This window comes from Cetorhinus maximus, chromosome 9 (genome assembly GCF_964194155.1).
Source record: "Cetorhinus maximus chromosome 9, sCetMax3.hap1.1, whole genome shotgun sequence".
NCBI lineage: Eukaryota > Metazoa > Chordata > Chondrichthyes > Lamniformes > Cetorhinidae > Cetorhinus > Cetorhinus maximus.
In genome coordinates this window covers 39,284,734-39,308,732 of record NC_135887.1, presented here as the reverse complement: position 1 = coordinate 39,308,732, position 23,999 = coordinate 39,284,734, and the positions used below count along the sequence as shown (strand labels likewise).

At 43.0% G+C, this 23,999-nt stretch overlaps 1 pseudogene across 1 annotated transcript in view; it reads right to left on the bottom strand.

Moving 5' to 3' along the window:
• LOC144684301 (eosinophil peroxidase-like) overlaps window positions 1-23,999 on the bottom strand; it is a 69,104-nt pseudogene that overhangs the window by 31,975 nt on the left and 13,130 nt on the right. The window contains exons 4-7 of the transcript XR_013577472.1: window positions 17,008-17,063; window positions 5,864-6,009; window positions 4,897-5,072; window positions 123-255 (exon numbers count right to left, since the gene is read on the bottom strand). The product of XR_013577472.1 is annotated as an eosinophil peroxidase-like (transcript). The remainder of the gene's footprint in view (window positions 1-122; window positions 256-4,896; window positions 5,073-5,863; window positions 6,010-17,007; window positions 17,064-23,999) is intronic.

Here is a 23,999-nt window from a genome sequence, read left to right as displayed (position 1 = left end):
GATAATTATAAATCAATATTAATCAGAATGAGGATAGAAACATTTAGTGAATGGTTGCATTTTTTGAGCAGTTAATCACTGAAGTAGAGTAGACAGTGGTCACCAGCACCAGCAGTTCCTACCTGTTGTTGCACACAGAAGAGAAGGCCCTGTATCGGTCTGAAAAACAGTCACTTTTACAGGCTGGGGGCTGACGTATGGTTAGACAGCCTGTGACTTGTGCAATGGTGTCCAGGTCACTCGCTGTTAACAAATCTGCAGGAAACATACACTCATTATCAGCTCCAATCAGTGAAAAATTCACACACAAATTGCATCAATTAAATAACAATCTGACTTTCTGTTACAGCTGGAGCACTGACAGGTAGAGTTAGTAAATTCCTAGTGTTATCACCACAATCCAGGTTCTGTGTTGGTTGGTTTGAGCTATAATATGGCCTGCTGTTGTGTGCCACTAGCTGTTTGATCTCTGATCCACATAACCACTCATGTGAGAACTCCACCTGTTCTCAAACAGGCTGCTTACAGGGAATTTTTGTGAGTGTACAGCTTCTCACATTGAAGAACAGATGGAACTGACACTATCTTGTCTAATAGAAAAGCCCCTCACAGGAAATCTACCCTCTCCTCCTGCTGCTGAAAGGATGTGACAGAATTCGGCAATAACAGACTGACTGTAGACCCTCAGGGTAGGAATCTGAAACATGAAGACAAGAACTGAGGGAATCAGTAAAATGTTGGATGACTTTCTCGTGGTCAGACTATATGCAGAAAACTCTTGGTCAGACTGAGTTCAATCACTATCCTGCCTGCTCCATCCCAACCCTGGCCCCTGCCTGCATCATTTTCATGCAGGCACCACTTTTGTGAATGAAAGAGCTATCCTCACATGGTTCAGTTTGTTACACATTCGCAAAGTTACAGCAACCAACAACACAGCTGAGAAAGTGCAGAGTGGAAATAGATAAGGAGACTGGAACGACGAAAACTGTAAGTGTTTCCTCCAGATTTCTTTCCGATGCGAGTGATTAGCAGATGCTTACCTGTGACCAGAGAGGCCATATATTGATCACGTCAACGTCCTCCTTTAAGGTGCAATCAATTCTGTGCTGTTCTCAAAGTGAACAGTAACTGAGAGCCTCCGCCTGATTCCTTCACATCGAATGAATGTGGGATTGCTGCAGCCAGCACTGTGGGAGCGCACAGCTGGAAGAACTCAGCAAATGGGAGTCAAGCTCCAAAATCTTACATATTTTATAAAAAAAGACTAATATGTGCAACAGGCTGCAAAATTTTATGTTTCACCTCCGCATTTTTTTGGATAATAGGGCAGAGTGGCTAACAGTAGACTTGGATAGATCTCTACTTTAACTGACAGGATTTTTAACAACTGTTGAACGCACCAGATAGAAGCTGGCAAGAGCTCCTCACCTGCAGCACTTGGTAGGAAACAGGCCCCACAGACACTTGCTATTCAATTAAGGAGAGCAACAAGGGAGGCCTCATTCACCATTACATGGGAAAAAAGGCTCGGCAGTACTGGAAGATCTGATACCACAAAAAGAGATGGCATAGTCTGAGCAGCCTGAGTTTTACATTCAATGGTGGTTTCCCATTATACTAAGGAAATGTATCAACAGAGAATTAAACCATTCCATGCAAATAATAAGTGCAAAAATCAAACACTCCAAGTTTAATTTCAAATAGAACATAAGAACATGGGAGTAGGAGTAGGCCATTCAGCCCTTCTCCATTATTCATTAAGATCATGGCTGATCTGATTCTGCTTGGTCTCAGCTTCACTTTCCTGTCTGCCTCCCATAACCCTTGACTCCCTTGTCTATCAAAAATCTGTTTAACTCAGCCTTGAATAAATGCAATGACCCAGCCTCCACTGCTTTCTGGTTGGGTAAGTGTGTCAAACTGGATATATTCAATAGTGCTGATAAATAGTATTCAATAGTATTGATAAATGCTCCCAGCCCATTCATTGGTTGGATTTGATATGGACAGCTGGAAAGTGTGCTCAATTTCTATTAGTGCCTGACACATTTCAGGGTTAATTTGATCATTTTTCATCAAAAACTATTGGGAAAATGTATTGGTTTTAATGCTTTCTTTTAAAGTAAAGTGTATTCTCAAGTTTCTTTTCCAAAAAAAATCCACGCTGATGTAAATGAAACACATTTTCTTCATAGATTAAACAATAGATGATTTCTTGGCTTCTCTGAATAATAAATGCCTCTCACCCATTATGTTGGAAAACCTCTTGCTCTCTCTCTCTCTCTCTGTCTATTAAATGAGGGACAAGAAGGCACAAATATCTAAAAAGCAACCTGGGTTTGTCAATACAGAAAGGCAGGCTGAAAAAGGCAGAATACAGAGGGGGTTGTCCGCTTATATAAAGCAACATGACCCACTGAAGTGGGGCACTGTAATGTAGTCATTACCTTCATTATTACAGAGTTAAGTTGAATCGATTGAACCAGGGAAACCTGCTGATAACTATTTCTCTGTGCATTTGCCTTATGGTGGAATATGACAACTTAATTCAAACTAAGCCTCGTCTCATCCAATGTAAACGCAATCCACCATCAAAGAGATTGAAGAAAGCTGTTTGCAAAAGTCATGGATATGTGATTCCGGTTACAAGGCCACATTGTTACACTGTATAGGTAGATTTAAGGACAATTCCCTAAGAGTACACAGGGTGCTTATGGGAACAACTGAATTCAATGATTCCCATCAGTGAACATCCAGTCAATCTACCACAGACCCAAATTCATAACAATGCTTCTTCATAATATGTAGAGAAGTTGGAAATTCGTAAGTGCGGAGTCAGGATTCTCTGCCTGCCTGGAGATAAAGTAGGTGGGGCATGGGCACTAGGGTACATTAAACTACATTCATTGCTGCACCATCAGAGGAACTTTGGTTGACCGAAGGCATACAGCATGAAACAACAGCATCAACCAAGAATAGTAAGCTGACAGAAAAAGGTGGGCAGAAATTCTGAGAAATTATGAGAAAGGTGGCAAGGGCTGTTTGATTTGTATAACACAGCAAATGCAATTGAACAAGTCTGCTCCTGGGAAAGCCAGGGCAGATTTGCTATGGGCAAATTGTGTTTAATTGACTTGCTTCAGTTTTTCGATAAAACAACAAAGAGGGTTGATGAGGGTACTGCTGTTGATGTAATGTACATGGACTTCCAAAAAGTATTTGATAAAGTGCTGCACAACAGACTTGTCAGAAAGTTAGAGCTCATGGAATAAAAGGGACAGCAGCAACATGGACACAAAATTGGTTGAGTGATGGGAAACAGAGTAATGGGGTTAATGGTTGATTTTAGGACTAGAGGAAGATTTTTATGGAGTTTCCCAGGGGTCATTGTTAGGATCCCTGCTCTTCTTGACATATATTAATGACCTAGACCAATGGTGGGCAACCTGAGGCCCATCAGGGTTCTGATTGAGGCCTGCGAGACATTTTGTTGACCGTTGCCCACGTGCAGGATTCCTGTCTGTGTAGTTTTTTCCCTACAAGTATTATTAATGTGATACGCACACAAAGCAGGGGCACGTGAAGTGAGGTGCATGCTGATTGCACACAACATTGACTGTGAGTGCCGTGCGTCCAATTAAAGCGCTGCTACGGTTCAATTGGCAAGCCCCGCAAATTCTAGGCATGTGAGCGCAGTTAGCAAAGTTACCCTATCCTGGGAGACTGTCTTGTTTACAACACTGGTGGACGTAGGATGTTGCACTTTTTTATGTTAATTTGCCAGTAATTTAATTTGCTCCTAATTATATAATGGATCGCACATGCCTGATTTCAATCTTGCAGCACACTGAGATAAAGGAGGGCCACTCATGCGACCCACTCACTACCCTAGATTTCCCATCACTGACCTAGACCTTGGTGTACAGTGCACAATTTCAAAATTTGCAGATGATACAAAACTTGGAAGTATTGTGAACTGTGAGGAGAATAGTGTAGAAATTCAAACGGACACGGACAAGTTGGTAGAAGTGGCAGATGAAATTTAATACAGAGGAGTGTGAAGTGATTCATTTTGGTATGAAGAACAGGGAGAGACATTATAAAATAAAGGCTACAGTTCTAAAGTGGGTGCAGAGCAGAGGGGCCTTGGTCTGTGCATAAATCATTGGAGGATAAGTTGAGAGTGTGATTAATAACCACATGACATTTTTTGCTTTATCTACAGGGTTAACAGGAAGTTATGTTAAACCTGCATAAAACACTGGCTCGGCTGTCCTTTAGGAAGGATGTGAAGGCATCAGAGAGGGTGCAGAAAAGATTCACAAGAATGGTTCCAGGGAGGAGGAACTTCAGTTACATAGATAGATTGGAGAAGTTGGGACTGTTCACCTTGGATTGAGAAGGTTGAGAGGAGATTTGATAGAGATATTCAAAAGCATGAGGAGTCTGGATGGAGTAGATAGGGAGAAACTGTTCCCATTGGTGAAAGGATTGAGAACCGTGGGGCACAGATTCAAAGTAATTGGAAAAAGACGCAGTAGTGACATGGGGTAAAACTTTATTACATAGCGAATGGTTAGGAGTGGAATGCACCGCCTGAGAGTGTGGTGGAGGCAGGGTCAATCAAGGCTCTTGAGACGATTGGATTATTATCTGAAAAGAAAAAATGTGCAGGACTACAGGGAGAAGGTGGGGGAGTGGCGCTAGGTGAACTATTCCTTCAGAGAGCCAGCACAGGCATCACAGGCCGAATGGCCTACTTCTGTGCTGTAACTATCCCATGATTCTATGATTCCTGTTGCTGCCCAGCCACATTCACACCGTCTCTGTTGGGTTCAGCTTAGTTCAGTCTGAACTTCAATTGTCTGTAGCTGAAATCATTTCTAAACTGACCTGATGCATTCAGTGAGCATTTGTGGACTTGGTGAACATTGTGTTGTATGAGGTTCAGGGCAGTTTCCATGTACTCTGCAGATCGCACCGCAATCCTGGTCTCTGCCAGAGGTTGCTTAAAGAAATTCAGAAGGTCTATCGGTTTTAGGGACCTTTTGCTCAGTTTCTTTTTTTGTCTGGAAATGGAAGTGCTTAGATTAGATGGAGGAAGTCTGTTTATGAATATAAACTTAAGATACAATGCCACTCTGTTACAAAAGCAGCTCGTTATATAAGAACACCGATTACAGTCGCAAAGGATTACAGATTCCAGACGCTGATCATTATACAGCTCCTTAGTTCTCTTACCTGGTGTTTGAGAGATCTTGTGTACAAATTGATTGCAATGTTTACCTATATACCAACAGGCACATTTGAAAAATAAAAGTAATTTGTTTGTTGTGAGATATTTTGAAACTCTGGAAGCTTACCAAAGCAACATACTTCATTGATCAAAAACATGTCTAATGGTCACATGGTTTCATTCACTTTAATATTTTAATTGAGTCACTTCCAAGATTAATTTAAAGAGAAAAGCAAGTTACCCTTCCTTAATCTTTCCTCCTAAATTTCTGATAACCAACATTTATTCTGTGCTCCTTTTGACAAAGGAGGAATGTTCTTCTAGGATCAGAATTAATGCCCAAATCCAAAATTAGAGCCTTAAAAAGTTTGAACGCAAAAGGTGCACATTTGGTCACTGTTGCACCAAAATGTTTATCTTCAGGTCCTCGAAACTGAACAAACTGTGAGTAGAAGGACCTGTAGAGAACTGTACGGCTGTATTTATTATGAATGCTGGATTATGTTTTCAGAAATCAATCATTTCAATTTCAGAAAGTGAAATAGATAAATCTGTATTCATATTACAAGCTAGATGTCTCATAGAAATGGTAGTTAAGTCAGAGTTGTTGAGGTCGTTACTTACTGGTCTCTGGTCCATTTATAAGCTTTGCCCATCAGTTCGATGGCTTCACATACAGCTCTTTGTATAAACGGACTGCCCAGGGGTTTCTCAGCATCTGCAACATCTACCATAAAAACATAGCAGCTCTGAGCCGCACAGTATGCATCCTGAGAAAATTGAAATGATTTGTTATGGAATTTATTAATTGGATGAGTTGAATCAAAAACAAATTGGCCGCAATATTGTTGAAAGCATGGCCGAAACCTGCGGGAGTAGCTGCTTTCTGTTTAAACCTGTATGAAAGTGCTACATTGTGACAAGGGTATTAATTAACATGATGTGAAGTTATAACTGTTAATAGATGAAAGCCTAGAAATGTAATAGGGGACCAGGATAAGGCCACAGAGCCTCTGATCGGCATTAAACTGGGACATGCTGCCAGTGGAGCTCAATTTAAACAGCTTAATGTTACATTGAATTTATTGAGTGGCTCTCCTGGCACAAACCTGTAATTTGTTTGAACATCTGTGTCAAACTCCAGGAGTGTCCACAAGCTCTTTTTTTCAGCTATGCTAGGGATTGATCCATTGCCTGATTGATATGTGGCTCAAACCCTACCATAGGCACTTGCTGAACAGTACAAAGAAAATAAGCTGGAAAAACTGAATAAACTAGTCTGGAACAGAGTACCCAGCCTACAGGGTCTACAGAGACAACAGGGATTTAGAAATGCTTGTTTTTTGATGAACTGAACAGCTCTATTTCTATGAGGCATGACAGAAAAAACACCCAGAGCACTTTTACACCTTCCCCTTTGAATTAAATGCTGGAATTGAATATTTCAAACTAATAATCTCACTTATGTTAGACAGCGAAACGTGGTTATATGTAACTTTCTAAAGAATATAATAGAAGCATAAAACATGCAGATGAGTCCAAAATGGAGTCATAGAGTCATAGAGGTCTACAGCACAGAAAAAAGGCCCTTCGGCCTATCAAGTCTGCGCCGGTCAAACAAGTACCTAACTATTCTAATCCCATTTTCCAGCACTAGGCTCATTGCCTTGTATGCCATGGCATCGCAAGTGCACATCCAAATACTTCTTAAATGTTATGAGGGTTTCTGCCTCTACCACCCTTTCAGGCAGTGAGTTCCAGATTCCCATCACCCTTTGGGTGAAAAAAAATTCTTCCTCACATCCCTTCTAAACCTCCTGCCCCTTACCTTAAATCTATGCCCCCTAGTTATTGATCCCTCCACTGAGGGGATAAGTTCCTTCCTGTCTACCCTATCTATGCCCCTCATAATTTTATACACCTCAATCATGTCCCCCCTCAATTTCCTCTGCTCCAGGGAAAATAACCCCAGTCTATCCAATCTCTCCTCATAACTAAAACTCTCCAGCCCAGGCAACATCCTGGTAAATCTCCTCTGCACTCTCTCTAGTACAATCACATTCTTCCTATAATTCAGAACTGCATGCAATACGTTAGATGTGGCCTAACCAGCATTTTATATAGTTCCATCATAACCTCCCTGCTCTTATATTCTATGCCTCAGCTAATAAAGGCAAGTATCCCATATACCTTCTTAACCACCTTATCTACCTGTCCCGCTACCTTTAGGGACTGGTGGACATGCACACCAAGGTCCCTCTGATCCTCGGTAGTTCCCAGGGTCCTACCATTTATCCTGTATTCCCGTGCCTTGTTTGTCCTACCCAAGTGCATCACCTCACACTTATCCGGATTAAATTCCATTTGCCACTGGTCAGCCCATCTGACCAGCCCGTCTACATCCTCCTGTAATCTAAGGCTATCCTCCTTACTATTTACCACCCCACTAATTTTCGTGTCATCCACGAACTTACTGATCAACCCTCCTACATTCAAGTCTAAATCGTTTATATATACCGCAAACAGCAAGGGACCCAACACCGATGACTGTCGAACCCCACTGGACACAGGCACCCAGTCACAAAAGCACCCCTCGACCATCACCCTCTGCTTCCTACCATTCAGCCAATTCTGGTTCCAATTTGCCAAACTGCCTTGGATCCCATGGGCTCTTTTCTTGGTTATCAGTCTCCCATGCGGGACCTTATCAAAAACCTTGCTGAAGCCCAAGTAGACTATGTCAAATGCATTGCCCTCATCTACACACCTGGTCACCTCTTTGAAAAATTCAATCAAATTGGTCAGACATGACCTCCCCTTAACAAAACCATGCTGACTGTCCTTGATTAATCCCTACCTCTCCAAGCGTAGACAATTCTGTCCCTCAGAATTGCTTCCAATAGTTTCCCCACCACTGAGGTTAGACTGACTGGCCTGTAGTTCCCTGGTTTATCCCTTCCTCCCTTCTTGAATAACGTTACCACATTGGCTGTCCTCCAGTCCTCTGGCACCTCTCCTGTGGCCAGAGAGGTATTGAAAGTTATTGCCAGTGCCGCTGCTATCTCCTCCCTTGCCTCACCCAACAGCCTGGGATACATTTCATCCGGGCCTGGAGATTTATCTACTTTTAAGCCTGCCAAACCACATAGAACCTCCTCCCTTTCTGTGCTAATTTCTTTAATTATATCACAGTCCTTCTGCCTGATTTCCATACCCACGTCGCCCTTCTCATTTGTGAACATCGACACAAAGTATTCATTTAGAACCCTACCTACGTCTTCCGGCTCCATACACAAATTACCACTATGGTCCTTAATGGGCCCTACTCTTTCCCTAGTTATCCTCTTACTCTTAATGTACTTGTAAAATAACTGTGGATTTTCCTTTATTTTATCTGCCAATGTTTTTTCATGCCCCCTTTTTGCTCTCCTAATTTCCTTTTTAAGTTCCCCCCTACACATTCTATAATCCTCTAGACCTTCCATTGTTTTGAGCCCTTGGTATCTGCCATAAGCCTTCCTTTTTTTCTTTATCCAATCCTGTATATCCCTCGACATCCAGGGTTCCCTGGATTTGTTGGTCCCACCCTTTGTCTTTACTGGAATATGTTGGCCCTGTACTCTCCCTATTTCCTTCTTGAATGAGTCCCACTGCTCTGACGCAGATTTACCTAAAAGTAGCTGCTCCCAGTCCACTCTGGCTAAATCATATCTGATCTTATTAAAATTGGCCTTCCCCCAATTTAGAACTCTGATTTCTGGCCCATCCTTGTCCTTTTTCATAACAACCTTGAATCTAATAGAGTAATGATCACTATCTGCAAAATGCTCCCCCACTGATACCTCTATCACTTGCCTGGCTTCATTCCCTAAAATTAAGTCCCGGACCGCCCCCTCTCTTGTAGGACCTTTTACGTACTGGCTTAAAAAGCTCTCCTGGATGCATTTTAAGAATTCCGCTCCCTCTAAACCTATTACACTATGACTAACCCGGTAAATGTTGGGGAAGTTAAAATCCCCCACTATTACTACCCTATTATTTTTACACTTCTTTGAAATTTGCCTACATATCTGCTCTTCTTTTTCTCCCTGGCTGTTTGGGGGCCTATAGTACACTCCCAGCAATGTGATTGCTCCTTTCTTGTTTTTAAGTTCTACCCATATGGCTTCATTTGAGGAGCCTTCTAAGTTGTTATCCCTCCTTACTGATGTTATTGATTCCTTAATCAATATTGCGATACCCGCTCCTCTTTTACCTCCTTCCCTGTCTTGCCTGAAGACCTATATCGTGGAATATTGAGCTGCCAATCCTGCCCCTCTCTCAACAATGTCTCTGTTACAGCAATGACATCATAGTTCCATGTGTTAATTTGTGCCCTCAACTCATCTGCTTTATTCGTCATTAAAATAAATACCATCCAACCTTGCCAAACTCCCTTGTGTCTTAACTGGCCTATAATTTCTATTACTTCCAGACTAACTTGCTCTCTCTTCTAATTTTGGCTGTGCATCCCCCCCTTCTCTCAGGATCTCATCCCCCTGCCGTGTTAGTTTAAACTCTCCCCAACAGCTCCCCGCAAGGATGTTCGTCCCATTCCAGCTTATGTGCAACCTGTCTGCCTTGTACAGGTCCTACCAGCCCCAGAAATTGTTCCAATGTCTCTGAAATCTAACGTCCTCCCCCCTGCACCATCTCTCCAGCCACACATTCATCTGGACTAACCTCCTATTTCTGTACTCACTAGCGCATGGCACCGGAAGTAATCCAGAAATTACTACCTTTGAGGTCCTGTTTTTTAATCTGTTTCCTAGCTCCCTAAATTCTGCTTGCAGGACCTCATCCTTCTTTCTATCTATGTTGTTGGTACCAATATGTACCACCATCTCTGTCTGTTTGCCCTCCCCCTTTAGAATGCCATGCAGCCGTTCAGTGACATCCTTGACCCTGGCACCAGGGAGGCAACATACCTTCCTAGAGTCACGTTTACGGCTGCAGAAACACCTGTCTGTTCCCCTTACTATCGAGTCTCCTACCACTATTGCTCTTCCCCTCTTTTTCCTCCCCCCACTGTGCAGCTGAGCCAAACACAACGCCATGAGCATGGCTGTACTCCCCAGAGGAACCGTCACTCTCACTGTTTTCCAACACAGAGAGACGGTTCTCAAGCGAGATGCACCCTGGGAATTCCCTGACTACCTGCCTGACACCTTTCTTCTGACTGATGGTCACTCATTCCCTCTCCGTCTGCACTTCCGTAAGCTGTGGGGTGACCACGTCTAATAACGCGCTATCCGTGAAACTCTCAGCCTCGCAGATGCACCTCAGTGCCTCCAGCTGCCGCTCAAGCTCCAAAACTCATAGTTCAAGTAGCTGCAGCTGGTGGCACTTCCTGCACATGTGGTCGGTCAGGGCGCAAGGAGCGTCTAGGACTTCCCACATGTTGCAGGTGGTACATAACACGGGACTGATCCACCCTGCTATGCCTCTAGTTGAAAAAAAAACCCTTACTTTAAGTTAAATACAGTAAAAAAAGTTAAATTATTTATGTACTTTAAATAAAAACTAGAACCTTTACCTTTCCTTAGCTTAATCTATTTTAAACTGGAGAAAAAAACTTACCCACCACTCACCAATCAGCTCTCATCTTTGTGCTGACATCACTTTTTTAAGCTTCCCTGCACTCGCGCTGGTTCTGATCTCTCCACCACTCTCTTGTGCTGTCTTGCGATGTCACTCTTGTTATTTTCAACAAGAGCTGACTGCAGAACACTCTTCCCAGACTGCTTCACTGCGATGCTGACTGCAGGAAACTCTTCCCAGACTGCTTCACAGAGATGCTGACTGCAGGACACTTCCCAGACTGCTTCACTGCGATGCTGAATGCAGGACACCCTTCCCAGACTGCTTCACCGTGATGCTGACTGCAGGACACTCTTCCCAGACTGCTTCACCGTGATGCTGACTGCAGGATGCTCTTCGCAGCGATATCAGTTGTATATTTATTTCTTTGAAAAAAGTTGCATAGTTGTTATTTTTCATTGACATTTAAAGTGGCCTGGATTTTCTGGTTCCAATAACAAAGAACGCTGACACATTCACTGATATTAAGGACTACAGCATTCAGGGATCCGGCTTTCCCTAAAGCGGAAGTTGAGTATTCCTCAATGGGTTCTGGTGGAGCACACACTGCTCATCCCGCAGGGCCAGTTTGTAAAGCAGCAGGGAGCAGTATTGAGGCAATTTGGGGCTGATTGTCCAGAAAAAGTTATGCTAATTTTCACCAATTTTTTGGGGATTGATGCTAGTCGCTCAGAACCTGCTCAGGTGCACATCCACCAATAGAAAGACACTGGTGGCACAAAGTTGACAAATTTGATGATCATGTTGGTTCTCTTTTTGTATATCAAATTAATTAAAAATTTTCACTGTAATTTGCAAAAGGAAAATGAATAGCTAAATCTTGAGATTCTGCATTACAAATGTGTTGCAAACTGGATTTATAAAGATGTTTATTTAGTTGCACTTTCCAAAGTAATGAATGCAAAATTATCTTTAGATAGCTTAAAAAGTTCACCTTAAAAGTTTAAAGTTAATCAAGCACAGTGACTTTGAATGTTACAGAACAATCCAGCAGGCTCCAAATTAATTTCAGATCATTTCCTGGCTGAAAATGATTGTCTCACAACTCAATGTAGCTGAGGGTGTATTCACTTTACATACATAGGATTACATTGGATACATGGCACAGAAAGAGGCTATTTATCCCAATCAGTCCACGCCGATGTTTGTGCTCCATCCTCTGCATCAGTTAGTAAAATCTGGCTTTCTGAGACAGAATCCTGAACAAAGTAAAACAAAAAACAAATAATTATGAATAGAAATTGCATGGAAGATCTTTGTATCTTTTCTAGATGGCACTGAGTGTGCAGAAGGAAATCTTTGAAATATATTAGCTTACAATGTTGCCAGTTTGGGAAATATGATCTCAGCAGGAGTTCAAATCAATGTTTGAAGTAGGATACACTCACCGATAAGCACCTGTTAACACCATTAAACTATATGCAAGGCTGTCTGTGGAAAGAATGACATGGGGAGATGATTTAATCAGGGATATTAAAATTCAATAAACCATTTGTTTCCCAAAGCCTTCTTTTCTGAAAGTACTTTGTGTTAGTGGTGAAATCTATTTATCTACCTACCATATATATAAAAGTGAAATGTCTGGCTGTCTTTGTTTGTTGACAAACTCCTCTGAGGTCTCAACCAAACTTGGTGGATCATGCCTTGGACCAAGGGGCATATCACAGGGGAGTTTACATCAAAGCACCCCCATCAGGGGCTTTGGCCTCTGAGCAGGGGATCCCACGGCAGTGTCCCCACTGACACTGTAACTCAGTTGTGCTTTAACCAACCTCAACCATACATTCCAAGAAGGAATGCAACAAATTTATAACAAAAACCCCTGGCCTTCTTTCATATTTCATTTGTTTTCACAGCAAAGGCAAGGGGTGACTCTCAGCGACCCCGCCCCACTCAATGCTGGGTCCCTCGACCAGGCACTGAGTGCCTTTGAATAAAGGGTCCTCCGGGCAACCTGCAAGGAGCCCTGACAGGGTTTGCTTTTCGGGCTCCTGCCATTGTGAGTACAACGCCCGCTGCTGGATTAATGCCAATGATGGTGGGATGAGGCCTTTAAGTGGGCATTAGTTGCCCACTTAAGTGCCTCAATTGGCAGTAGGTGGGAAGGCTCAAACCTTCCCCACCCCAGACTCAATCAGGTTAGAGGTGGGAAGGCAGTGGGGTCCCCACCCGCCACCCTCCTGCCAATTAAATGTCCCCTGCCACCAAACTCGCCACAGGGAGAGCATTAAATTTCTCCCATATGTCAGTAGGTGAATGTCTCAGCTTTTTAAAAATTCATTCATGGGATGTGGCGCCGCTGGCTAGGCCAGCATTTATTGCCCATCCCTAATTGCCCTTGATCAGGTCGTAGTGATCTGCCTTCTTGAACTGCTGCAGTCCATGCGATGTAGGTACACCCACAGTGCTGTTAAGGAGGGAGTTCCGGGATTTTGACCCAGTGACAGTGAAGGAACGGCGATATATTTCCAAATCAGGATCGTGAGTGGCTTGGAGGGGAGCTTTCAGGTGGTGATATTCCCATGTATCTGCTGCCCTTGTCCTTGTAGATAGTACTGGTCATGGGTTTGGAAGGTGCTGTCTAAGGAGGCCTGGGGAGTTCTTGCCATCTGCCATACTGGCAGCTGTGTGTACCATCATGTAGATGGAACACACTGCTGCCACTGTGCATCGGTGGTGGAGGGAGGAAATGTTTGTGGTTGTGGTGCCAATCATGCGTGCTGTTTTGTCTCGGATGTTGTCAAGCTTATTGAGTGTTGTTGGAGCTACATTCATCTAGGCAAGTGGAGAGTATTCCATCACACTCCTGGCTTGTGCCTTGTAGATGGTGGACAGGTTCTGGGGAGTCAGGAGGTGAGTTACTTGCTGCAGGATTCATAACCTCTGACCTGCTCTTGTAGCCGCTGTATTTATATGGCTAGTCCAGTTCAGTTTCTGGTCAATGGTAACTCTCAGGCTGTTGATAATTGGGGTTTAGCAATGGTAATGCCATTGAATGTCAAGGGGCAATGGTTAGATTCTGTCTTGGAGGTGGTCATTGCCTGGCACTTGTGTGGTGTGAATCTTACTTGCCACTGGTCAGCCCAAGCCTGGATATTGTCCAGGTCTTGCTGCATTTGGACATGGACTGCTTCAGTATCTGAGGAGTCGTGAATGGTGCTGAACATTGTGCAATCATCAGCGAACATCCCCACTTCTGACCTTATGATGGAAAGAAGGTCATTGATGTGAGTTAGGACACGGGAAACAGAGTTTTGGGTAAGCTCAAGTGTGTGAAATTTTTAGGTGCATAAGTCACACCCTTAGCTATACATTCTAAAAATGTTATGTCCTTTTCTATTGTTTGTGAAGACTAAATTAATTATTTTACAACCTGTTCTCAGAAACAAGGGGAAGAATTTTCCCGTAGGTGAATGGGGGCGGGGCCCACTCACCGACACATAAAATGACGCATGGTGACATCGGGCTGGCGTCATTTAGATTCCTGCTGAACTGTCAAAGGCCTATTAAGGCCATTAAGAAAGTAATTAAAGTTGTTAGAATGCTGCCCGTCCAACCTTAAGATTGGTGGGCAGGCGAAGAGCCCAGGCGGCTTTTGCATTTTTCATGAAACCTCATCCACGGGCAGGATGAGGTTTCATGAAGTGTTTATTAATTAAATAAAAATTTTTGAAAAAGTTAATGGACATGTCCCAGCTCATGTGACAGTTTCACATGAGGGGACATGTCCTTCAAATTTTTTTCACCTTTATTAAATGTTCCAGAGCTTAAACTAATCTCCCTGAGGCACCTCCATGTCGCAGGGGGATTTCCTGCGCACGAAAGATCGCAGGCCCCGGCTCATGGAATCCCCCCCGCCCAAGCAGGGAGTGCACAGCGCATCTGGGTGTGCGTTACGCTGGGTGGGCCTTAATTGGCCCGCCCACGTACAATGGCGGCGCGCACCCTATTGGGGGCACCGATTGGGTTAATGCTTGCTCCCGCCCGCCCCCACACAACCACCCACCCGATGGGAGGAAAATTCAGCCCATGTAGTCCTTTTTCTGCTTTCACTTCATTAACATTGCCATTTAATATGTAATCCACTTTCTTGGTTCTCCATAATCTCATAACTTTACACTTATTCCTGTTGAATTTCACTGACCACCTCTCAATTGATCATGCAAAACCTTTTGGATTATCAAACATTGGTTAGTATCATTGCCATTGCTCTCAATTAGGTGTCATTTGCAAACTGTAGAATTATTTAAGAGTTTGCATTTTACGACTGTCCTCGCATAGTCTCGTGCTCACGGTCTCAAAAGCCAGAAACATTTTCTTCTTCATTGCTAATGCTCACATTAGCTAATTCATTGTTACTTCTCAAAAACCTCATATATAAAACTTTAGTAAATTTTTCCTTTAAGTTGTATTAATTAGATGTACCTCTGCTCTTAATTCAAAGACTTCAACAGACTCATGTTGGACACAATTCCAATCTCTGGATGAACATTCCATTAAGTAAAACCTGATTCAAACTCTTGGTCGCTTTATAAATATCAATGTTGCAACATTGTACTCCAGAACTTGAGCACTACACCTGGGAATTATTACCCACTGCATAGATTAACTCAGTTTGACCAACTATGGAATTTATCCAATGTCCTTATCTAAGAAGAGTGCTGTCAAAGTTTTATGTATCAGCCTTTCCATGTCGTAAATGACTTGGCATTTGTACTCAACTTTTTATTATGACATCTAGTTTCATATATAGTGACAAGAGATTCTTCAAGTTTCTCTGTTTGCTTTCTCCTATTCATCTTATTGCTCCTTTCTCAAGCTGAGGTATATTTGGGGAACACCAGCCTCTTTTATTCTGATGTTACACAATACAATGCAGTAGAGCCAGATTCAATCTCTCATATTCTGTGAGTTTACGTGAGATAGAACAGATCAGTTGGGTTCGGCCTCTTACCCAATGCAACTCCATCAGTCTCAGATAACAAAGTCCCAACGAGCAACACACCCAGGAACCACATGAGTGCCATTCTGAAAGAAAAAACATTCAGTCGTGAGTTAAGGACAAGACTGGTCATTCAGAACTGATGTTAGTAGTTACATTCGATTTAAATGAGTTGAGATGGGAATAAGCTGAAGGAATCCTTTGACACTGGATTTCATGCTACCAACAACTAAATGTTACTAAGTCACTAAACAACTTCATTAACTAATAGGAACTAAAATTCATCTGTGTTATATCAATAATCACTTACAGAAATTTTAAAAAAATCTTATAAATGCTATAAACATGGCTGACACACATAAAGATACATATAAAGATTTGCTTTGCATGTCTAGTCATTAATTCATTGGATATTTTCACTATAAGAGTTCCACTCACCTTAACTATATACAAATGGACCTAAGGTCCTTACAAGGATCAAGTAATGAAAAAATAAATAAATTTGACTCAATAATAAAATATGTGCAATGATTAACAACCAACTTCATTTACGTACATTAATTGCAAAACTTGAGGTTAGCAGCCAGACTGATACTTGCCTTGGAATCCCTGGGTCCGTTCTGCAAGAAAATGTCTGAAACTTCACCTTATAAGTCATTTATGTGTCCCAACATTTGCATAGGATGTTTGAAGTTCCAGTTAATCCAGTTAAGTAACAGATGGAGTACTAATTTATTGCATTTTTGTTTATTATTTTTTAGAAATTTGCTAACTGTGGATTTTTACACATCCTATTATTGTAGGTGTGAAGCAGTTGTTCAATTATTGGCGTCAGAAGTCAAAATTAAGAATTTCAACTTGAATATTAACCCTTTCACCACTACTTCCTGTAACCCAGACTAAGATTCCTCAGTATGCCATTGCTCTGAAGGTAACTTCATATTATATGCTTTCAGCCTGCTTTATTGGTTTGCAATCTTCCATGCTAAAATTAAGCAAATTAATTTTAGCATGGAAGATTGCAAACTAATACAGATCCAAATGGAGAAGTCTCTCACATCAAACAATTTCAACATTCAGACCCCTGCAGGACAAGTGAGTACTCTGTAAAGCAGCCCTTTCAACAGTGTCTTCATATGTAATATTTGCCATCAGATCTGCAAATCATGGTTTGGTTTAACATTACAGGTGAAATGACAACAACATACATGGTGAACAATCGATCTCCTTTTGAACTTTCATCTGTTGAAGCAAAGGGAGAATCCATTATCAGGCATACAAAGCCAAACAAATCTGTGGATCTTAGGGTGATCTAAGAATCTTATCTGACATTGTATCCATCTTTGATCAGGGCTTTCCTCATAGCGTTTATTTCTCTGTTTATCTTTCTTGATGTTCCATTCTGTTGAGCTCCCAATGGCAGGTAGTAGTCAACTATTACATTTTGGTAGGAGAAATAAGGGGCAGAATTTCACCCATGTCAGGTGGGCTCGGCGGGGGCGGGTGGGGGTGGTCGGGAAACCGGCCGCCGCCCGCGATCGGGGCCGGAAGGCAATTTCATGCTGGTGGGTTGGGCGGGTGGGGGGGGGTGCGAGTGGGCCGAGCACATGTGCGCGAGTACCATTTGCAAATCTTCCTGAGGCACACAGCTCCCTCAGGGAGATGAACTGATTTAAAAAAAAAATTAAAGATTTTACAAATGTTATAAAACATGTCCCCTCATGTGACTCATGTGACTCTGCCACATGAGCAGGGACATGCTATTAATGAAAAGATTACGTTTTATTCCATTTTTATTTGCTTTTGGAAACCTCGTTCCGCCCATGGATGAGTGGGTGAGGTTTCCAAAAAAGTGCAAAGGCCGCTTAGCCTTTTCGCCTGCCCGGCAACTGTAAGGGTGGATGGGCAGCGAAAAATGTCTTTTGATTAAATTTTTAATGGCCTTAATAGGCCTTTTCATTGTTGGCAGGCGCACTGCCGACTCTGGCGTCCGCTCGCCGACCAAAATATCGCGCAATGACGTTGGGATGCATGCCCGATGTCATCGCCCGTCATTTTATGCTCGGTTGGGTTGGGTGCGTGCCCGCCCGCCCGCCGAGCTAAAAATTTTACCCAAGGAGATCACATTTTATTTGGGAGCGAAGGGACCTGGGAGTAAAAATACAAAATCACTAAATGTTGTGACGCAGGCCAGTAAGGTCATATCAGAAAAATACAAACACTTGGGTTTATTTCTGGACAGGTAAAACTGAAAAGTAAAAATGTTTTACAAAATGTGTTAGACCATACTTGGAGTACCGTGTACAGTCTGGTCACCATACTAGAAAATGATATAGAGGCACTGGATAGGATGCAAAAGTAATTTACAAGGATGATAACAGAACTATGAAGTTATCCCTATCAGGAAAGGATGAACAGTCTTGGTCTTTTTACCCTTGAAAGGTGACCTAATGGAGGTCTTTAAAATTATGGATGGCTTTGACAGAGCGGGCAGAGAGAGAATGTTTACATTTGCGGAGAAGAGGAAAACTAGAAGCTGACAAATGCAATAGTCACCAAGAAATCAAATTGGGAATTCACAAGAAACTTGTTTATGCAGAGAATGGTAAGAATGTGAAACTCGCTACTGAAGGGAGTAGCGAGGCAAATAGTAGAGATGCATTTAAAGGGAAGCTAATGAACATATGAACATATGAGGGAGAAGGAAATTGAAGGTTATGCTGATAGAGTTGGATGAGGAAGGATGGAGGAGGCATGATTTGAAAATAACCCTGGCCTATTTCTGTGCTGCATATTCTATGCAATCGCTTCAGCCAATATGAGGCACTATGACATTAAAAAAAAAAGAAAAATAAATAAATCTACAGAGAAACAAACATTGCAGGAACAGACAGCAGATCGGTTAGCCACCCTGGAGAGAAAATCTGGTGTAATGTCTTGGCTTCTGAGGTGAGGACTGACATGGCCTGCTCTATATTTTCAGAAGTTTCCATTTTTACTCTAGAGTATTACAAACAGCAACTCCTGTTTATCAAATTAAACTAATACATCCATTTATGTGATGTAAACTGAGCAGCCATTGATAATATATAGGCTATACACTACTTGTCACATATATGCCAAAAGCTCCTGGTGTTTATAATCTATATGTGCCATGACTCCAATAATTCATGTTGATAAACTGCTCAGTACATTCTTGACACAACAACAGACATATCCAGCTCCAGATAAGCTTTAATATGGGGTAATGCTTCATTATGCGCTGAATTATATGTTGATATAAGGTTCTTTCAGGTTCTTTTAAAGTCATTTTTAATTAATTATAATTTATTAATAATAGCACATGTTGCAATTTTGCAGGACCATGTTACACAGGACATAAAAGAAGCAATAATCGGAATTTAAAGCATTGAAGTGCTCCTTAAAGTTTCAAATTGAAGTAAAGGATGTAGGATGGGGCTAAAGTATTTAACACAGAACTAGGATGTGTAACACAGGAGTAAAGTATTAAATTCAAGACCAACTAATTGAATGCTTCCAATGCATTAGGACAATTAAACAACTAATAGAAGGACAGGGGTCCTGAAACATTCCCAGTCTCAATGATGGTGGTGCCCAGCATGTAAGTGCAAAAGACAAGCGTTTTCAACCATCTCCAGCCAGAGGTGCTGAGTGGTCCACCTTGGCTCCTCCTGTGCTTTCTGCCATCACAGAAGCCAATTCAATTTACTCTGTATGATATCAAATGCACTAGATACAACAAAGGCTATGGGCCCTGACAACAGCCCAGGTGTAGTGCTAAGGCTTGGCTTCAGAACTAGCCGTAATTCTAGTCAAGCAACTCCAGTACAGCTAAACACTGGCATCTATCTGAAAATGTGAAAAATTGCCCAGATTAGTCCTGTCCATAAAAAAACAGGACAAATCCAGTCAGCTGAATTACTGCCCCATCAGCCTATTCTCAATCACCAGCAAAGTGATGGAAGGCATCATTCACAGTGCTGTCAAGTGGCACTTACTCACTATTAGCCTGCTTACCGGTGCCCATTTGGGTTTCACCAGGACCACACAGCTTCAGACCTCATTACAGCCTTAAATAAAATCAAGAAGTGCTGGAAATATTTGCAGCAGGTCAGGCAGCATCTGGAAGAGAAGCAGAGTTATTACTGTTTATTATGTTCTATACCTCAATGAGCTCCTGCTTTTGCCACCTTCTTCCTAGATTGATAATGGGAGAAATGGATGAAACATGATCCTGAACATTAGCAACTTGAGTTCTGGAGGAAAGATTATGGATGTTTTGCTGCTCTTGTTTTGCAAAAGGGAGGCAAAAATAATCCTGACAATTTAATTAAGTATGAGAGGTTCAAATCCAGGGGGTCACCGCCACACACAATCATGAAACCGCTTTACTGTATTAAAATATCTGAAGGTGCATGTGGAAAGGGGTGAGAGACAGACAAAAGCTAGGGGAGAGAACCAAAAACTTTGTTTAAGGCATAGGTTTCGAGAAGGCAATGGAAGGTGGGACAATGCTGAATGGTCTGGGAAGAGAATCCCAGAGCAATGGTTGAAGGTTAGAATACAAAATTAGGAGTAAGGAGGGAAATCAGATGGACATTTTTAAACAGCTCATGCAATAAGTCATTGGGTAAGTTCATTGAAGCTAATTGTGTAACTGAGCTCAAGAGGAAGTAAATGGTATCAGATGGTGGCTGTAAAGAAAAGGGATCGAGACATATAATGAGATAGCGTGTAGATGAGACCAAACAAAAATGAATAGGTTTGTGTTCTTACATATATTATAGTTTACAAGGAAGCCAGGAGATTAGAAATATATACCAGACCATTACTTTTCTATAGAGAGATTGTATTTTCTGGCCCTGTGGCTAGGATCCCATGGGACTCTTGGTTGTTTCCAGAAACTGTTGGCTTAGACTCCCAATTGCAAAGTTAATCCATAACTTTGACTCCCCCTGGGTACAGGTTCCACAAACACTGACTCTCACGGGGGGAAGGGTACCACAGGCATGTGGTATAGGTCCCATCACTGATCATTTTTCAGCATATTTGAAAGTAAAATGTTATCAATTTTTGTGTCAAATAATCTGCAGTGTGTAAAAGAATTACGCTGACAACCAGTCAGTCAGGCTCGCAGTGTGGTGCATTTGCGTGTACTGGAAGCTACATATATTAATTAAAAGAACCCTGCTCTTTGAAGACAGAAAGAACATTGAGCCTGTTTCAGCTAAACAAAATAAGTGACAGCCATTCACTGGTTCATTCCCCAGGGCAATGCCTTGATCAATCAGAGTCAATTTCAAACAATACTTGGCAGTTAACGGTTAGTCACCATCCACTGGTGCATTCTCCATGGCAATGCCCCTACCAATCTGAATCCACTTGCCAACCAATCAGCACTCTCTTTTCAGATAGTATAAATATGTTGCTTCCCCTGACATTGGTATTTTTTGTGAATTGTCCTGACGAGTACAAGATGAAAAGCTTCAACAAGATATGACTCTTTTTTCAGCATTACTGTTGTCATTTTTTTTTGATTGGAGAGGTGTCAGTTCACATCCTACCATAGCAAGAAATGAAATTGAAATCATTTGTCATTTGTGAATGAGCCCCAGAAAAAATGGCCATAGGTGTCAGCCTTGGCTCAGTGGAAGCATTCCCACCTCTAAATTAGAAGGTCTTGTGTTCAAAAAATTCTTTCGAGTTATCAACAGTCACAGATTGCAACTCTTTTGAGTACAATCACAGTTCTTGGTTTCCGGGAGTGGGACATGAACCCACAACCCTCTGATTCAAAGGCGAGGGTGCTATGTGTTCAAGTTCCACTCCTGATGCTCACTCGCATAATCTAGGCTGACAATCCAGTGCAATACTGAGAGAGTAGTGCATTCATGTTGCATTCCCCCAAACAACTTCCCCAAACATTTCAGCCTTCCTCTTGCTGCCACTCCAGGCTTGACTCCATTTGATAAGCTTACATCTTCCCTCTGTCCCTCCCTTGGCATTGTCTGAAGGGACTATTGAGGCTTCCATTACTGCCTCCTTACAAAAAGCAAGCTACTCTCTTCTGTCCAGCATGCCACTGGGAAATAATCTTTCTCATCTCCTTCCTTTCACACTCACCATTCTCAGAGCTGACCATGTGCAACCCGCCAATAGATCAACTCTCACTGTCCTTCTCCACATCTCCCTCTAGAATGTGAGCAAAGCTCCTGCCGTCCATGAGCTAATTTTGGATGATTGCTTTGACACTATGGACTTGATGGAAACTTGGCTTGCAGGTGATGACAGTTTCTGCGGTATTGAAGACTCCCCACCTAGCTATGCCTTCACTACTTTCCCTGTCCAGACTGCCGTAATGGCAGTGTAGACTGATCACCCCATCACTTTCAAGGATTCCTTTTACTACCTCTACTCCTCCAGCATCTTTTCTTATCTGGGGTGGGGTGCTGGAGTGTGCCCCCTTCCAGGCATTCGAAGCGCATCTTGAGAAGACCAATGACTCTCTCCACCACAGCCCTTGTGGAGTCGGGGCTCCTATTGTACCGCTGCTCAGCTTCTGTTCCTGGATGGCAGAGAGGCGTCATAAGCCACATTCTGAGGGGATAGCCCTTGTCACCCAGCAGCCATCCATCAAGCCAGGCTGGAGCACTGAAGAGCCCCGGCACCTGGGGGTGTCTAAGGATGTAGGTGTCGTAGGAGCTGCCTGGGTACCTTGCACAGACTTGAAGAATCAGCATCCTGTGATCACACACTATCTGCACGTTCATGGAGTGGAAGCCCTTCCTGTTGACGAAGGCACCGGGCTCACCTGCTGGCGCCTTGATGGCCACATGTGTACAGTCTATTGCACCCTGGACACAGGGGAACCCAGCAATGGCCGCGAAGCCTCTGGCTCGCTGTGTCTGGCTGGCCTGGTCCCAATGGTAGTGGATGAAGGTCAATGCATGGCTGAACAGAGCGTCTGTAACCTTCTTGACACAAGTGTGGACAGGTAATTGTAAGACACCGCAAAGATCATCCACCAACCCTTGGAAGGAGCCAGAGGCATAGAAGTTGAGGGCAGCTATGACCTTTAGAACCATGGAGTGTCCACCCACACAGTTAGCGGAGATCTCAGGGCCAATCATCTGACAGATATAGTTGACTGTCTCCCTTGAGAGACGGATCCTCCTTCGGCACTGCACCTCAGATATATTGAGGTAGTTGATTCGCTGCCTATATACCCTCGCAGCAGGATAGTGGCATCTTCTACGGCCCCTTCCGCCTTGGACTACCTCTTGGCCCTGCACCTCTTGTGCCTGTGCCTGTTCTCCCAAAGGTGGCTTCGTTGGAGGCTGAATGTGCACTCCTGGCCTCCTCCCACTTCTAGCCCTCCCTTCCTCCTCAGAGGAGGTGCCTCCAGGGGAGGGCTCAGCTCCTATTCCCAGGCTAAGGGAAGGCTTCCTGAAACCTGCAGGCCCAATAAAGATTCCTCAATGCAGAGTGCTGACCTGAAGGTTGTGAGTCCAGATCAAGCAGCTGGTATGTGTTTTGAAGTTTTGCAGATCACACAGGCAAGTATCAGTAACTTTGGAAAAACAATATTTGACAGAGCTCACTCATGACCACTGAGCCCTCTTATCCCGCCTGTAAATGAGGTTTATATAAATGTGTCCTACCCGCCTGCCCGTTGTGCCCGTGCACCGACCCAAAGATTGCACGGGCGCCGAAAAATCACCGTCGATTGGCACCCCATGGGCCTTAAGTGGCCTGTTAATTAATGGCGGGTGCGCATCGGATATCAACGCACGCTTGCTCAATGAAATATCGCGATGATGTGCAGTGACGTCAGGACGCTTGCCCGACATCACCGTGCATCGTTTTACGGGGCTGGCCCACACGCCAACAGGAAAATTCTGGCCATAGAGAAGTTTGAGAGGAGACTTGTTCAAAACCATGAGGGTCTTAGAGAGAAACTGTTCCCATTGACGGAAGGATCAAGAACCGGAGGAGATTAACTTAAGGTGATATGCAAAAGAAACAACAGCAAGCACTGAGGAAAACCTTTTACACAATGTGTGTTTGGGATCTGGAATGCATTGCCTGAAAGTGTGGTGGAGGCAGATTCAAACTTGGCTTTCAATGGGAAATTGGATACGCACTTGAAGAGAGAAA